This window comes from Danio rerio, chromosome 3 (genome assembly GCF_052040795.2).
Source record: "Danio rerio strain M-AB ecotype USA chromosome 3, GRCz13ab, whole genome shotgun sequence".
Classification (NCBI taxonomy): domain Eukaryota; kingdom Metazoa; phylum Chordata; class Actinopteri; order Cypriniformes; family Danionidae; genus Danio; species Danio rerio.
The window spans coordinates 37,487,586-37,504,065 of NC_141023.1; the positions used below are offsets into that span (position 1 = coordinate 37,487,586).

Consider the following 16,480-nt stretch of genomic DNA (forward strand, 5'->3'; position numbering starts at 1 on the left):
AATCATCTCCATGGGGAATGAAAACCTCTTCAATAGTTGAAGCTGATTGTCATATGAATTTTGTCAGTAAAGCCAGTTCTGTAATGGGTAGTAAATTTTTTACTGCATTGAGATGTAGTTCATTGAAATGATGTGTCTAAAATGTAAGTCACTTAATATCAAGTTCTTGTTTATTGATTTTTTTTCTTTCTATAAATTTAACATCACATTTGCTACCATGCTTATATTAATAAAAATAGCTCTCTCTCCCCAGCAATCCTAAAAATAAATCCTCCTAATTTGAGATATCATTGATATCAAGTTTAAACAATAAGTCTCGAACCAGTGTGTAAAATATTTGTATTAATTTATTTAGATTTTTTTTATTTGATTTATTTATTAATCTGTCTTAATAAAATAAATCCATTAGTGCAAATGACCAGTGAGGTTTTAAACCACTGATTCACGCAAAAGCAGTTGGATTCAAATCTATCCCAAAAAGCATTACTAACTGCTAACATTATATTTAATTACAAATGATGAATTTGCATGAAAAGAATTAAATAGCACAGTTTAAGGATATTCTACATAGTTGTTCAAGTTGTTTTAAAGGAGCATATGGAATTCAGCTTTTGTTTGTCATTTAGTGTTTCCTAGAAGCGTAAGGTCACAATTTCTAAGCTAACAGAGACTTCTCTGATTTATCGATTTCTCGTTCTTTTACGCTGCTGGTGTAAAACACAATTTTTAAAAAAAATGAAGGTAAAATAACATTGACTTCTGGCTTCTGCAGAAGCTCATGGTCAGTCTGTTTCGAAAGGTTTATACAATATTGAAAACCAAAAAATCAATATCTCTGTTTTTTTCTCTTTTCATTGTGTATTCTGACCGTTATGCTCTTTTATTTTATTCTGGCACCTGCTCTAGCATGTTTTCCCAGAGAGTCCTGGAAAGCACTGTAGTCCATTATCAAAGCTTGGGTCTTTAGTCTTGTAGTTATACAAAAACATAATGTACCTGCTATTTAAATGGAAGCTTCAATGACAGGAAAGAGAAATGCACATGTCCTTTTATATATATCCAGGGCGCAGCTGTCTCGTAAACAACCTGACTCTCTTTATTACAGTATATCAAACACAGATAAAAGGATGTAATTTCAATCTGGCATCCCAAACATGTGTCTCAACTCGACATAACGCATGTCAGCACACTTGCATGCAGATTAATAACCGACTTGACACTTTCTCAAGGACATACATTCATTCCTAGTGATCCGCGGGAACTAAAGAGACACGTAACATCGCAGTAACATCATAACAATACTGTATTATGTATGAGTGCATACTGTGACATTTGACTGACTTTTCAATAGAATCTAGTGCACTCAAATCATGTCTTGTCACATGACCTCTGACATTTTGTTTCTTTTGTCATCAGGGATTGTGACATTTTTTTTTCAGATCTTCTCCTATCTGTATCTCAGTGTTTTTTTCCCCCCTCAGCACTTTCAATTTTTCTTTTCTGCTGCTTCATTTTCTTTATTTAATGTCTACCCTTTTTCAAGCTCTTAAAAGTGAATATGTAATTGACAGAGCTCTGTTTTCTTCTACTACAGTATGTCTGCATTTTCAACCATGTAAAGTCTCGCAAATGAAATAGTTTATCAGACTTTTAGGCCTTTATAATTTGTCCTGGCTTCCATTAAAATTTTACTATGGAGTTTTATAAGGCAGATTTTTAATTAATGAATAAAATAAATCTGTGGTAAACATAACTTGTCGATATTTGAACGTCTTGTTTTTCAACATAAACTGCACAAACTTACATCTCAAACAACTCACATCTTATGCATTTTTTCTTAACTGATGTGAGTCTGTCTTTCTGATGTGAGTGTGTCTATTTTACTTTGTTGAGAGACTTGTTAAAGAATTGTCTAAATATCAACCCAGGCTCATTCTAAAAATGTACCTCTTTATACATTTCTGGAGATCGTCAAATACGTCCCAGGAGCTTCGTTTTTTTGTTTTTGTGAATCCGCCAGAGGCTGCTGTGTATGTTTTTGAAAAATCTCAGATATCTTTCATGAGTGCCATGTGCAACTGCTGTTCTCATGTAAAACCCCCAGAGGCTGCTGTTGACTGACTGTTTGACTGACTGAATGACTGACTGACAGACCGATTGACTGACCCACCCTCCTCCTTCCCTAAACCCAACCAATACTATTTTTAAAAGCACAGATTGACCCGCCCACTCACTTCCCTAAGCCCAACTGACATTTTTAAAAAACAATCCAGAAAAAGAAAAGCCCTCGTCTGATTTTTACCATGTTTTCTGATTTTATCGCATTCTCACCCTGTTATTTACTTGTTTGTAATTTTTTTAGCTTCTGTTTTTGTCTTACCCGCTTTCTGGAACCATTTTTCGCCAGACTCGAACCCCGTTGTAGTGGTCACTACAAGTCTACTGACGTACATGGCTAGCTAACTGGACAAACTGGCAAACGGAAAGCTATTGATATGATGGTAAGCGGTCAGTAAGCGTGAAAAGGAATAGCATCATATCCCCCAGTAACGTTCGTTTTAAAATGAAATTCAGCCAAACACACTTCTGGTTGCATAATTCAAGATCTCCAGAAACATATATAGGGCTACGTTTTCAGAATAAGCCTATGTTGCATTACATGTTTATCACTGGTGGCTCAGTGGTTAGCACTGCAACCTCAGAGCAATAATGTCACTGGTTCGAGTCCCGGCTGGACCAGTTGGCATTTCTGTGTGTGCATGTTCTGTGTTTTCGTGGGCTTTCTCTGGGGGCTCCCCACAGTCCAAGGACATACACTATATGCATTATATGACAAACTAAATTGGCTATAGTGTATGAGTGTGTGTGTGAGTGTGTTTTCCTAGTATTGGGTTGTGGCTGAAACGGCATCCGTTTCATAAAACATATGCTGGTATAGTTGGCGGTTCATTCCGCTGTGGCGCAACCCCCAAAATAGAGACTAAGCCGAAGGATAATGAACAAATGAATGTTTACCACAGATATTATTTTACTCCAATCATCAATTCATTGCGGCTGGAAGGGCGTCCGCTGTGTAAAAATGTGCTGGATAAGTTGGCGGTTCATTCTGCTGTGGTGACTTCGGAATAATAAAGGGACTAAGCCGACAAGAAAATGAATAAATGAATGAAAATCATCCATTTAAATCCAATACAATTTATTATACTGTTGTCACTTTTATTTCTATTTCTGTGATTCAGTTTTCACAATTGTTTTACAATTTCTGACTCATTTGATTCATTTGGGAGACATGTCTAGGAATAATAAAAGTCAGAAAATGGTCAAACTGCCTGCTCTACAAACAAGTGTGTTCATCACTATACATAAAAAGAAGCATAATGTAATAAGAAAATATCTGTTTAAATCCTAAAGCTGCATATTGGGTTATTTTTAAAGTCTAAAAACCAATGGAAGTGAATGAGACCAGAGGTATAAGCTGTTACACCCTGTGACATAACAATAAAAGAGGGTCACCCAAGAAAGCCAAAATTATATAACATAATTTTTTAAGGAAACAACTTTAAACTACTTGAAGCAAAAATGTGTAAATATAGTAGTAGTCAGGAATCACTAGCATTTCAGATGTAGGTGTATGCATAAATATGTAGTGTAGCAATGTTAAATGTACAAAATAATTGAAAATATAACTAAACAAAACAATTTCCCAGTACTGGGTTGCAGATGGAAGGGCAATCGCCATGTAAAACATATGCTGGATAATTTGGCGGTTCATTCCGCTGTGGCAACCCGTGATTAATAAAAGGACTAAGCCAAAGGAAAACGAATGAATGAAAAAAAAAAAAAAAAACAAACAGTTCAAAGTAGCAGCCCTGCTTCCAAGCGCCAGCCATAGACTTTTAGAGGGTCTAGAGCAGGAGTCACCAATCTCGGTCCTGGAGGGCCGGTATCCCTGCAGGGTTTAGCTCCAACTTGACTTAAAACACTTGCCTAGGTGTTTCAAGTATAGCTGGAAAGACCTTGATTGGCTTGTTCAGGTGTGTTTGATTAGGGTTGGAGCTAAAACCTGCAGGACACTAGCTCTCTAGGAACAAGTTTGGTGACCCCTGGTCTAGAGCAATAAATGACAGCTGTTTCCTATAGCAATTAGATTAAGCCAGAGCCAACCTTCAGTCACAACTAGATAATCACACAAGCCAAAAAGATTCCAGTGGCTGCAGCTGCTCGAACGTGAAGAATAGGGTCAGTAGTGTAGGTCTAGGAATGGGAGGTTAATTGTAGGTTTTTTTTTTATGTGCATTTACATACATAGTGCACTAAAACTGGTTTCCATTTAATCGGACAGTATTACATCAAAGTATGACATCATAGTAGTTGTAGAAATAGTTTTAGTCTATGTTAAATAGGCAGAACATTTGAATGAGTATTCATGAGTTATTAATTATTGCTGTTGTTCAGTGCAGCCAAATTTCTGTCACATTATTCTGTGTGGATATTTTTGGCCCAAATGTTTTAGAAAAACTAGATTTTAGAATCAAACCGTGTATCCCTGAGGACCACTTCACAGCAAATGCATAAATGAGCACTGCAATGATGCAGATGGGGATAAACTTCTGTCATTAAATTTGAATAGCTTTTTCCAAATAGTTATGGGATATCTTGTGTATCGTGTCAGTGTCAGTAAAAATGAGCAGTGGAGAAAGGGATTATCAAGTGTTATCAACAGGTGGGATTTTCTGCTGTCGCTCAAACATGTCTCTTCTATTGTGGTCAGCTGTGTCCAATCCTGTCCCACTTCAAATTTAGCCTCAGTTATATTTTTTGACAGAACAATAAACGGTGGGAATCAAGGTTAATCCTCAAGTGACATCGGTCCTGATGCAATACACTTGGTTTAGGACACGTAGCAGAATCACTTACAGCTTTGATTTTTCTGCCACTAGGCCAGAACTCAAGCTGCATCTTGATTTTGATCTATATAATCCTGTACCTGAATTTTGGGACTGAACCAGCAACCTTGTAGTTTGTGGTCTATGTCATTAACTATTAGTCCAGCACCGTCCAATGTAATGTATTGCTTGTCTGAGATGCACCAACAACTAATCAATCACTGACACCCGGTGTAAGCCTTCACTCATAAGCAGACTCATGCAGAATATGCATATTATAAAACACACCCACCCACCTAACCTTGTTTATTCACAAAAACATTTACATTCAATCCAAGGTTATTATTTTCTAACCAAAACAAAGATAGATTGAAAACAAGATACATTTGAACTTATTTACTGTTTGTCATTGGAGCGTCTGATATACATAAACACCACAGAGATATTCAAAACACACTTCGTTGGCAAACATCCATTATAAAAGATTTGCAGTATAATAATTCAGACAGATGCACATATATTGAACTGCGTTCATGCAGAAATTCAATGATTGAGCAATCAGTGTGCCAAAAACACACAAACATGCACTGCTGGTCAAAGCACATCAATATTTAGACGTCTGTTAGATGTCTATTAAACACAAAATTGCTTTGTGGGATGAGTTTGGTCTTGCATGCCCAAAAACATAACAAATATCACTGTAGAGTGAACAGACATTCCTAATATGGCTTGTTCTGTAACTCCACCTTCTTTAACCTGGAAATTTTAATTCAGTCAAGGTTCAACTCGAGAAAAATTAAAAACACCAAAGATGTGCTCAATAGCAGAAACTGAAGTGTGATTCTAATCAAAAGTGCCACTTAGGCCCAATCCCAATTCTCCTTAGCCCTTCCGCTTACCCCTACATCTCGTTTTGTGTGTTCGCATGAAGGGCTAAGGGTGTCCCAATTCACTTTAACTTGAAGGCGTACGGCTAAGGGGAAGGGATAGATTCCCCTTGAAATGGAGATTGTTCAGGACCATACTCGAAACTAGGGGGTGAAAACATTTCCCAGAATACACCATCTACAACAGCAGCATGGCTGCACACTGAAGTCAGGAGATGCACAAATTAGTTTTTACAAACTAAAAACAAACAAGCATATGTTTTAATATACTCATGTTTTACCGTCACACTTTTTAAAAAAATTGATAAAAAATGTTAATTTGGATATCTATAATCCATGATTATCACTCCTGTATAGTAATCCCACAACATTCTGACACTTGATGACACTGGAATACCCTGTCAGAATAGTCTAGTGGCTGGGAATGACCTTTTTACATTGTCTGCTATAATGTTCATGTTGTTTTTGTGTGTTTACATATGGCCAGGGTGTAAATGCACAGTATAGTTATGATCTTATCGCCACATTATTGTTGTTTTTTTATTGTTATAACATGATATATATGCCCTTGGTAATTTCCTGAAGATAATTCCCAAAAAATAACGTACCTGTAACTACAGCATTCACCATCGTTGATCTCATATGAAGTCAGGGATTGAGATGACATTTGATGACGTGTGCAGGTGTTGTAGTGCTGACACATTTTTTCAGGGGTAAAATTTAAAGCCCCTCCTATTTACACTCTGTTTCAAGGGCCAAGGGGTAGGGGTAAAAAATAGACATGGGATTGGGCCTTACACTATTAGATGTCTGTTAGATTGCCATTGGTCAATGGTAGAAATTGAAGTGTGGTTCTAATCAAAAGTGCCACTACACAACCCAGGCTCATTCACTCCATTGTCACGTTCAACCCTACTCTGCGTCTCAAGTCCGTCGACGTACATGCTGAGCTACTGATCAAACTGGTAACAGCGGGAAAGCTGTCCATACAAAGGTAAGCGGTCAACTGATAAGTGCGAAAAGGAATGACATCATACAGCCCCATTGCATTGATTTTGAAGATGAAATACAGCCATACGTTGCTTTGGCTACGTAATTTGCAATCTCCAGTAACGTATATAGAGCTACATTTTCAGAATGAGCCTATGTTGCACTTATACTATTAGATTTCTATTAGATGTTTTAAACACAAAATTTCTTCGTGAGTTGGACTTGGTCTTGCATACCCAAGTACATAAAAAATATAGCGGTAATTAGTATGCCTTGCTCTGTAGCTCCACCTTCTTTGTCCTGGAAATCTTGATTCAGTCGAGATATCAGTTAAGAAATATTCTAAACACAGAAGATTTGCTCAGTAGAAATTGAAGTATGATCCTTATCGCCAATTACACTCTTTGCTAAAGCTGTTAGCTAGTATATAGCTTTGAAGCAATGTGCTTTATAAAGTGCAAAAACAGATGCTGCGACTTGACCGGAGTGGCAAATTGCAAAGTATGTGCAAACATTCAAATTCTTTATTTTAATTGTAGATGCATGCTATCTTGTTATTGAGAGCAAAACATGCAGCACATATTTACATCTTCATCTAAATGCCGCACTTAGTAGTGTGGGTGGTGTAGAGGTATTCGCTAACATGTACTCCTGCTCAGGTATTGCAAACATCTTCTCACCCGTAGAATTTGGTGCCTTCAGCTAAATTTGATGGGGATTTGGCGACTGGTCTTGAGGTCACATCCAACATCCGAGTTTCCAGTTAGACCTGTCATTACCGTTCACACTGGATGAGGAGTTTTTTTTTAACAGGGTGATCCCACAGCAGTCATAGCAGCGCAGAACCAGCAGCTGTGTCTAAGCACTTTAACAATCATCCATTTCAGTTTTTAACTCCAGAGACATTAAACAGAATGTCATATCAGCACGTGCCTGTGTGTAGCTGACATATTGAAACAGAGAGCATTAATCTGAGTGTGTGCGCGCGCATGTGCTCATGAGATAAGATAGGCAGAAAGGGGGGGAGAGTATTAATCTGTTTGTGTGTCGAGCAGGTAAACAGACCAGCTGTGAGATGAGCGAGATGCTTTTCATACAGAGGCTTGATCCTCTGTTTATGTGGACGTGAGAAGAGTAGCAAGAGAACAGACTGCGTCAGTTCAACACTCTAAACGTTACCTCAGAAAGATGGATTAATGCACCTGTTTTCTTTTTGTGTGTTTTTTTTTTTTTTTAAAGGAGGGACCAACAGCAGCCCTCGCTCACTTTTTGTGCCCTAAAGGTGAGATGCACCATCGGCTATGAAAGCAAAACATTTTTTTTTTCAATTAAGAAGCTAATTATCTGTAACTGTGGGATGCAAAGTGTCCAGATTATTCATTCATTCATTTTCTTGTCGGCTTAGTCCCTTTATTAACTCGGGGTTGCCACAGGGGAATAAACCTTACCCAGCACATTTTTATACAGCGAATGCCCTTCCAGCTGCAACCCATCGCTGGTAAAGATCCACACACATTCACACACACACTCATACACTACGGACAATTTAGCCTACCCAATTCACCTGTACCGCATGTCTTTGGACTGTGGGGGAAACCAGAGCACTCGGAGGAAAGCCACGCGAACACAGGGAGAACATGCCAACTCCACACAGAAACGCCAACTGACCAAAGAACTGACCTTCTTGCTGTTAGGCAACAGCACTACCTACTGCGCCACTGCGTCGCCCGTGTCCAGATTATTATTTTATTGTAACATTAATATAATTATGCATTTGAAATTAATGTACACTATTGGCCCTATCATACACCCGGCTCAATGCGGTGCGAGACGTGATGCAATGGTTGTTTGCTAGCTTCAGCTCGGCGCAAGAATCATTTTGATGTTTTGCACCACGCTGTTTAAATAGCAAATGCATTTCCGCTCATACTGTGTGCGCCCATAGGTGTTCTGGTCTAAAAAAGGAGGTGTGTTATGGCGCATTGCTGGCGCGTTGGTATTTTGAGGAACTAAAGACTGCACAGTAGAACAGCTAAGAGGAGGTCTAAAGTCCAGCAAAAAGGGGGTCAGTTGTGTGCCTCGCTTAAACGTTGCTTAATACAGGCATAATTGAATTAAGAGAGGGAAATGTAAACAATAAAAGTAATCGTAGGTGTTTAAAGTTAATAGAAAGACTTGTTACAGGTTAATCTTCACTTTAGTTAGAAGAGTTTGAAGATTTTCATGTAATGTATTGAGATTGCAGAATTACTCATGCCTAAAGCAAAAATTAAGTTTGTTGCTTTGTCAATGTCAATGTCAATTTTATTTATATAGCACTATTATACACAACCAAAGGTTGACCAATGTGCTGAACAATAAAAATAACAAAGAAGTATACAATTATAGCTAAAACAAACAATTCTCACTGATAGTTATTATAGCCAAAAACAAACAAATCTCACTGATAAAATGGCACATCAAAAATATATGTTTTCAACCTACATTTAAAAACAGACAGAGTTGATATAGACCTAATACAGAAGGGCAGAGCATTCCACAAAGTAGGACCAGCTACTGGGAAAGCCAGGTCACCCGTGCATTTCAGCCTCGACTTTGGGATATATAAAAGTCCATGGTTAGATGACCATAGAGACTGACCAGGCTGATGTTCAGTCAACAGGTCTGACAGGTAGGAAGGAGCCAGGCCATTTAGTGATTTAAAAAGCAGGAGAAGAATTTTAAAAGTGACACGATGGTGCACAGGCAACCAGTGCAAAGAGCGTCAAACTGGTGTGATGTGGTCATTTATTTGGTACCAATTAAAAGCCTTGCAGCAGGATTTTGAACTAAATGTAGGTGTGATAGAGTTGTCTGACTGGTCCCAAAATATAGTGAATTACAGTAGTCTAATCTAGAAGTAATGAAAGCATAAATTTGCCTCGCTCCGTGAGCAATAACTGTCCTAAAATTAGTTCTGAGATCAGTCTCAACTAGTTGTATGTTTAACTCATGAAATATGTGTAAAAATGTTTTTTTTAGTTCATTTTAGGATAACTTCAAATAAAACTAAAAAACTTTGAAATGTACGACACATAATAAACATACATGAAAAAATACAGTGTATTTAAACTTTTATTGGATAAAATCATGTTGGACCAACTCAATTGCGTTTGATTGTGAAAATGTTGTTTTTAGTTGGTGCTACACAAATTGAAATCGTGAAACTAAAATCGTGCTGTCAATTAAAGTTCATCCAATGAGTTATTTTGAGTGTAGCCAAACTAACCCAAAATAACTGGGAATGGGAATTTTCTATATTTGATCAATCAGTGGATTTCTTTCAACCTAACTTTCTTTTGAGGAGCTTTCAGAATTCACTTGACTCACTTGACATTTGACAGGGCACAGTTTGAATGAGCACAGCGGCTTTTATATATATATAAAAAAAAAAAAGAAAAGTGTGGCTGCTTTATCGGGAGTCTCCTTTGTTGTCTGGAATCTAATCTCCATTCCACTTTTTTGTTTTCCTTTTTTATACGTATTTGACAGCATTTCTTTCCTTCTCCTCCCTTTCCTTCACCTTTGCTTCAGCTGCACCATTTTTCATCCTCTCCCGCTGAGCTGTGTTTGTACAGGGGTCTGTCAGAGGTTTGAGGCATTAACACTCAGGACACTTCAATGAGCCCGGAACAGGAGGATTGCAGAATCCCTCAGCACGCACAGATCAATAATCCACTGAGGTTTAAGAGACACTCCACAGCTTCTCCTTTAATGCATCACTATTTATTAAAGACTATGTTTGAGCACTCCACACAACAAAGTTTCACTTGCTTTAGCTGTTTGTTTTCCAACTATTCTTTGAATGCTGGTGTGTATGAAGGACGTAAAAAAGAGACTGCTGTGGTTTGTTATCTCTAGAAGGTCCTTCTAAAAGGTGGCACCTGTTGAATACATAAGCAGTTGAGACATTGTTGTGCTCATAATGAGGCAGTAGATTGATTTTCTTTCCTGGAAAATAAACGGGACAGATAATAGAATAGGAGTAGTTGTACAGAACAATACAATGTTTATGGTAAACTTGGTTACTTGTGCTTAGTAATAACAGTAAGTTATGTTTAATTGCATTCAGTTTACCATAAACCAAACCTAATCCAAACCCTAATTCATCTAACATGATCTTAAATTGTTATTCAGTGCTTAAATATAATTACATGGTAACAAGTAGGGCGTAAAGTGAACTCCAACCATGTTCGCATTTATTTTTAATGGACTAATGCTCTTAAACCTTTTAATCTAATTCACAAATTAGTTTTCATATTCATTACATACTGTACAGTATATACAGTGGGGAAATAAGTATTGAACACATCACAATTTTTCTCAGAAAACATATTTCTAAAGGGGCTGTTGACTTGAAATTTTCACCAGATGTTGGCAACAACCTAAATAAATAAATAAATAAATAAAATAACATATGTGCAAAGAAAGTAATATTAATTAGTTTACAAATTAAGTTATGTGTAATAAAATGAAACGACAGTATTGAACACATGAAGAAATGGAGGCGTGGAAAGGCAGTGAAAGTCCAGACAGCAGCTGAAATCTCTCAGTAGTTATTCAGCAACTCTCTGCCCTACGTCATAGTAAATGAATTTTAGCTGCTTCAGTCTAACATCTACATTATCAGGATGATGAAGATGAATCCAGGGTGGACATTTCAACAATGGACAATGAACCAAAAACACAGTCAAGGAAACTCTTAAATGCTTTCAGAGAAAGAAAATGAAGGTGTAGAATGGCCCAGCCAATCACCTGACTTGAATCCAATATAAAATACAGACGAGACCCCCACAACCATCAAGATTTTTTACATATTGTTGAATTCAAACCAGAAAAAATCACACCTGAGCAATGCATCTGACTTCATTCTCCATATGAGGCATCTTTTAGCTGCCATCATCAAAAATTTTTTTTTATATAAAGTATTAAATACACTTCAATTGTTCAGTACATTATCCTTGTGTCATTCCATTGTTATTGTTATTCCATTGTTTGGGTTTTTACTAAAATCTGGTTTAATTCCATGTCATCACATTCTTTAGAATATTTTTCTCAGAAAAAAAGATGTTGAATACTTTCTCCCCCATTGTATATATATGTGTGTGTATTCAGTAGTGTAGACAAGACTCATAATTGTAGAAAGCACTATATAATGTTCCCAGAACTGTGGATGTTTTGTCATAAATTGAAACCATAAAAAAACTGTAGATTGTGTAAATAAATTAGCTTAGCATATTTAAATAGACAATTGAAGTCAGAATTAATAAACCCCCTGAATTATTAGCCCCCCCCCCCCCCCCCCCGCCCCCTGTTTATTTTTTCAACACATTTCTTAACATAATATTTTAAAAACTCATTTCTAATAACTGGTTTATTTTTATCTTTGCCAGGATGACAGTAAACAATATTTGATTAGATATAAAAGTTAAAGGGAAATGTCATTTGGATTAATTGAGGCATTTACTTGAAAGCTTTTTGTTTTGAATGAGCCATCAAATGAATTATTTGAATAGTTGTTTGTAGCTAATGATTCCATAACTCTTAAACAAAGTTTAAGAATGTCTGCCAAATGATTAAATTTACAGTAAATGCCAGTAGTGGTCAATAAAAAAAAAAAACTTGGTGGTTTGTAAGTGATTTGGTGATGGGGCTGAGAAAAGCATTTTCAGACACAGAACAAGTTTGTGCATTTTAATAAATGATTCGGTTTGTGACTCGTGTTAATACCATATAGTTTTACTTCCACATGGTCATGTTTTTTTTTCTGTTTTATCTACTTTTTAACATTTATTTTAATTTAAATTAATTGAAGTTTAATTATCACACTGTAGATTGACTGATCTCTTGACTAACTGCCAGTTTACAAGACCAGTTCTTAAAACAACAAAGAACACAGTGCCTTAAAATAGTAGCTGTGTTTAAACTGCTGCCTTGTTCATTACATGAACCAATGAATCTAAATGCAGCTTTAAATATATTTAACAATGTTGCAGTTAAATAAGGTAATGCAAAGAATAGCACAGGAAAACATTTGACAGTAAAAGCAATATAACTATTGAACAAATTGAGAGCTGTGCCTGTTGATGCGAATGAAACTAAAATATTATACAACCCCAGATCTGTAAAAGTTGGGACAGTATAAAAAACGCAAATAAAAAAGCAAGAAGTTATTTTGTAAATTTGCTTTGACTTGTATTTCATTGCAGAAAATACGACAGTCCATTGTTAAATGTTTTCCTCGTGTTTTCTTATTGTTTTTTTTAAATCCATATTCCAATTTTGGTTTTTGAAACTCTTCAAAAAAAAAATGGAACAGTTTACCAGTTTAAAAAAAGTATTGGAACAGCATTTACCACTTTGTAATGTTGCCATTTTCTTTCATGACACTTAAAAGACATTTAGGGACTGATGACACCATGTGATAAAGTCTTTCAGGTGAAATTTTGATCCATTCTTCCTGCAAACAAATCTTAAAGGGGGCAACATTTTTTTTTTTTTTAACTTTTTAATGGAGACAGGTCTGGAATGGAGGCAGTTCAAGTCAAGTACCTGTATCCTCTTTCTCCATAGCCAGGACTTTGTAATGTGTGCAGAATGTAGTTTTGCATTTTCTTGTTAAAATATGCATGGGCATCCCTGGAAAAGAAGGCAGCAAATTGTGCTCAATTAACCAGTTTACCTGATTACTAGCCCTTAACTGCTTCTGTCCCAACAGGATTGTGTTGCAGGTCTGAATGATAAGAAAGGATGTATATATAAAAATGACATTAGGTTGTCCAGACAAAACATAAAATATTTTGTGTTCATATTGTCTGCAATGAAATACAAAATAATTTTGAAACTCACTACTTACTTTTTTAATTTGCATTTCCATACTTTTCCAACTTTTTCTGATTTGGGGTTGCATTTTTTTAGGCTCCTTTGCATAGGACACATTTATTACCCATCTTCTGCTTTTATTTTCAATAGATTTTTGGTTGTTGTAGGCTTCGGAACAATCGCTGAACCCATTCAGCAGAGTCATATAGAAGTCTAATGTTATCAAGAGCCTGACTGGAACTAATTTACCTGCACACTTCCCTAACAATAATTGCACACCTTACAATGTTTATCAGCCAATTAAAGTCAAGCATTCAGCAGCTCTGTAGTATAAACAAAAATTGCTTTTTACATGGTCTTTGAACACTGATGTGTGTTCACAGTGTGTACAAACACACAGTCCATAATGGCTAAAATCAACCTGCTATTTTTATAATTCCCACAAGCATTTTTTGAAAATATGCTGTTCTGGACAGAATTTGAGGGTCCCCGGGGAGTTCAGTTTGAAAACTAGACTAGATACACTTGATTAGACTTTATTCTGCATTTTTAATGATGTTATGCAATATATAATTTAGATTCAATCTGTGTGATGTTTAAAGAGGGTGTCTGCTGTGCTTTATTGAGCTAAAAACCACACTGTTGCTACAAATTGCTTTTTGATGAACCCGGGTAATGTAAAAATAAACAACAATACTGTAACCAATGACAAAATTGACAGTGAGACTACATTTACCACCTTCCACTGAAGTGCTCGCTGTGTGAAATGTTTGGACAAACAGTCGTGTCATTACTCAGTTTTCGCGTCCTCTCGCCTATCCCTAATTCCCAGTGATTCCTGATGGCACACTTGGCCTGGATTCCCAACTCATTCATTATTCAGCAGACGCCGTGGCACACAGGGACAGAATCTGGATTAAGGCTGAGGCCCAAAAATATCTCGCAGCTAAATTTGCATTCTTAACATCGGAGGCTCAGACCACCACTGACTTAAGAATCACAATCGCAGGCTGGACCCTCTGTGGGCCGCAGTTCAGACTTTTGAGATTTGAATACAGAAAGGTGTCCGCTTTGGCCTTGTGCCACTCTGGAGATTGAGGTTATCTGTATTATATGCATGATAATGTGTCGCATTGAGCAACTGGAGTATAGAGACATGCTTGTCATCCTAAACCTATTGAGATAGCAGGTGCTTAATGAAAATTAGAAAGGAGCGTTTTCCGATAATCCCTGTAATAATCCCAGATAATAATTAAGCCATACAATTCTATAAAAACTCTGCTCACGTCTTACGCGATAATCAGCCTCCAGGCCGACTCTGTCTTTACAGAGAATCATCTCTGCTGAAATACTTTCAGAGAATCAAAGATGTCATTTTAGAGGCTGGTCTATATGAGCATTTAAATTACTAATAATTGTATACAGTAGTTTCCCAGTGATGGGTTGCAGCTGGAAGGGCATCCGCTGTGTAAAACGTATGCTGGACAAATTGGCGGTTCATTCCGCTGTGGTGACCCCAGATTAATAAAGATACTAAGCCGAAAAGAAAATGAATAAATGAACGTATACAGTAGTAAACATCTGAAGTGGATTAAAACTAGGGCTGTAGAGGAAAATTCTGACATTGCAATATTTTGTTTTATTATTTTGACATAAATACAATTTCACCAGATGGCTTGAATAGCTCTATTTATTAATTTAGTTAATAAACAATTATAATAAACAAAATTAATTAAAATAGTTCAAAGAAAAAAAGTCAAATTAATAGCGCTTGGTTTTCTGGAGGTTCAAACAATATTCAGGTAGAGACATTGAATAATAAAATGTAAAATAACACTTTATAGTCTTCAATGAATTAACAAGAATTCAGTAAATATATTTTTCATCAAAGTAACAAATGTTCTTTTTGTTCCCGAGTGCTTTAAACTCTTTTTTAAAACTCGCCTTTAAAGAACATGGAAATGATAAAGTTTCACTCTGTTACAGTTATACTTTGCAATGACTTCACACATCTCATGTATTCTCAATTGCAGATCAACTATAATCCTAACTCAGCATTGCATATCCTGCTATTTGACTATTGCAAACACACACATTGTGATATCTATGCTAAAACGATATATTGTGCAGCCCTATTTAAAACCTTTTATAAAAGTTGCACTAAAACTATTGAACAACACCCATATTTGTCATACGTTTTTGTTCCACATCAAATTTTTTGCAAGATACCAGTATTCATTTTAACAATTTTATTTAAAAATATTTTTACTGGCTTAATTTTTTAGTTCTTCTCAACTTACACTACCTGTCAAAAGTTTGGGGTCAGTTTGTTTTTTAAAGGATTGGTCGACTACGATATCATATTTTTAACTTTAGTTGATGTTTAATGTAGCTGTGTAAACGTAAACAACATCTCTGAATGTAAAATGCTCAAAGTTCAATGCAAAGGGAGACCTTGGTTTTACAGGAGTTGTGAGCTACAACCTGTAAGTGTTTTTATTTGTTAAAATTGATCATGACATGTACATTGTCTAGTGTTAATGGTATGCTGTAGCAACGATGTAAACAATGGGTAATGCTGTTCGCCACCGCTAACGATTTAGCTACAAATTCATATTTATTAGTCAAACTGCTATAAACACCCACGCACATATGCACATATGCACGTGCTGGTAAAGTTTGGTAAAGTTTGCATTGATTCTCTTTCTCTCACAGGTCTCATCCCACATCTTGTGCTTTATTCTTCTGTCAAGATATATTACAGAAAAAAACTTAATCCGAGCTTGAGAGAAAAAAGAAAAAGAAAAAAGAAAGTCCAGTGTACATGCCATTGTTACAGAAAGTTCACACATTTAC

General features: G+C 36.3%; 1 protein-coding gene and 1 long non-coding RNA gene across 2 annotated transcripts in view; one reads left to right on the forward strand and one right to left on the reverse strand.

Moving 5' to 3' along the window:
- The window catches only part of asic2 (acid sensing ion channel subunit 2), a 666,602-nt gene that overhangs the window by 29,723 nt on the left and 620,399 nt on the right, over nt 1-16,480 (forward strand).
- Nucleotides 7,971-11,189, reverse strand: LOC147845800 (uncharacterized). The gene is made up of 2 exons (XR_015481094.1): nt 9,132-11,189; nt 7,971-9,081 (listed from the first exon to the last, which is right to left on the reverse strand). It is a non-coding gene; the product is annotated as an uncharacterized LOC147845800 (long non-coding RNA).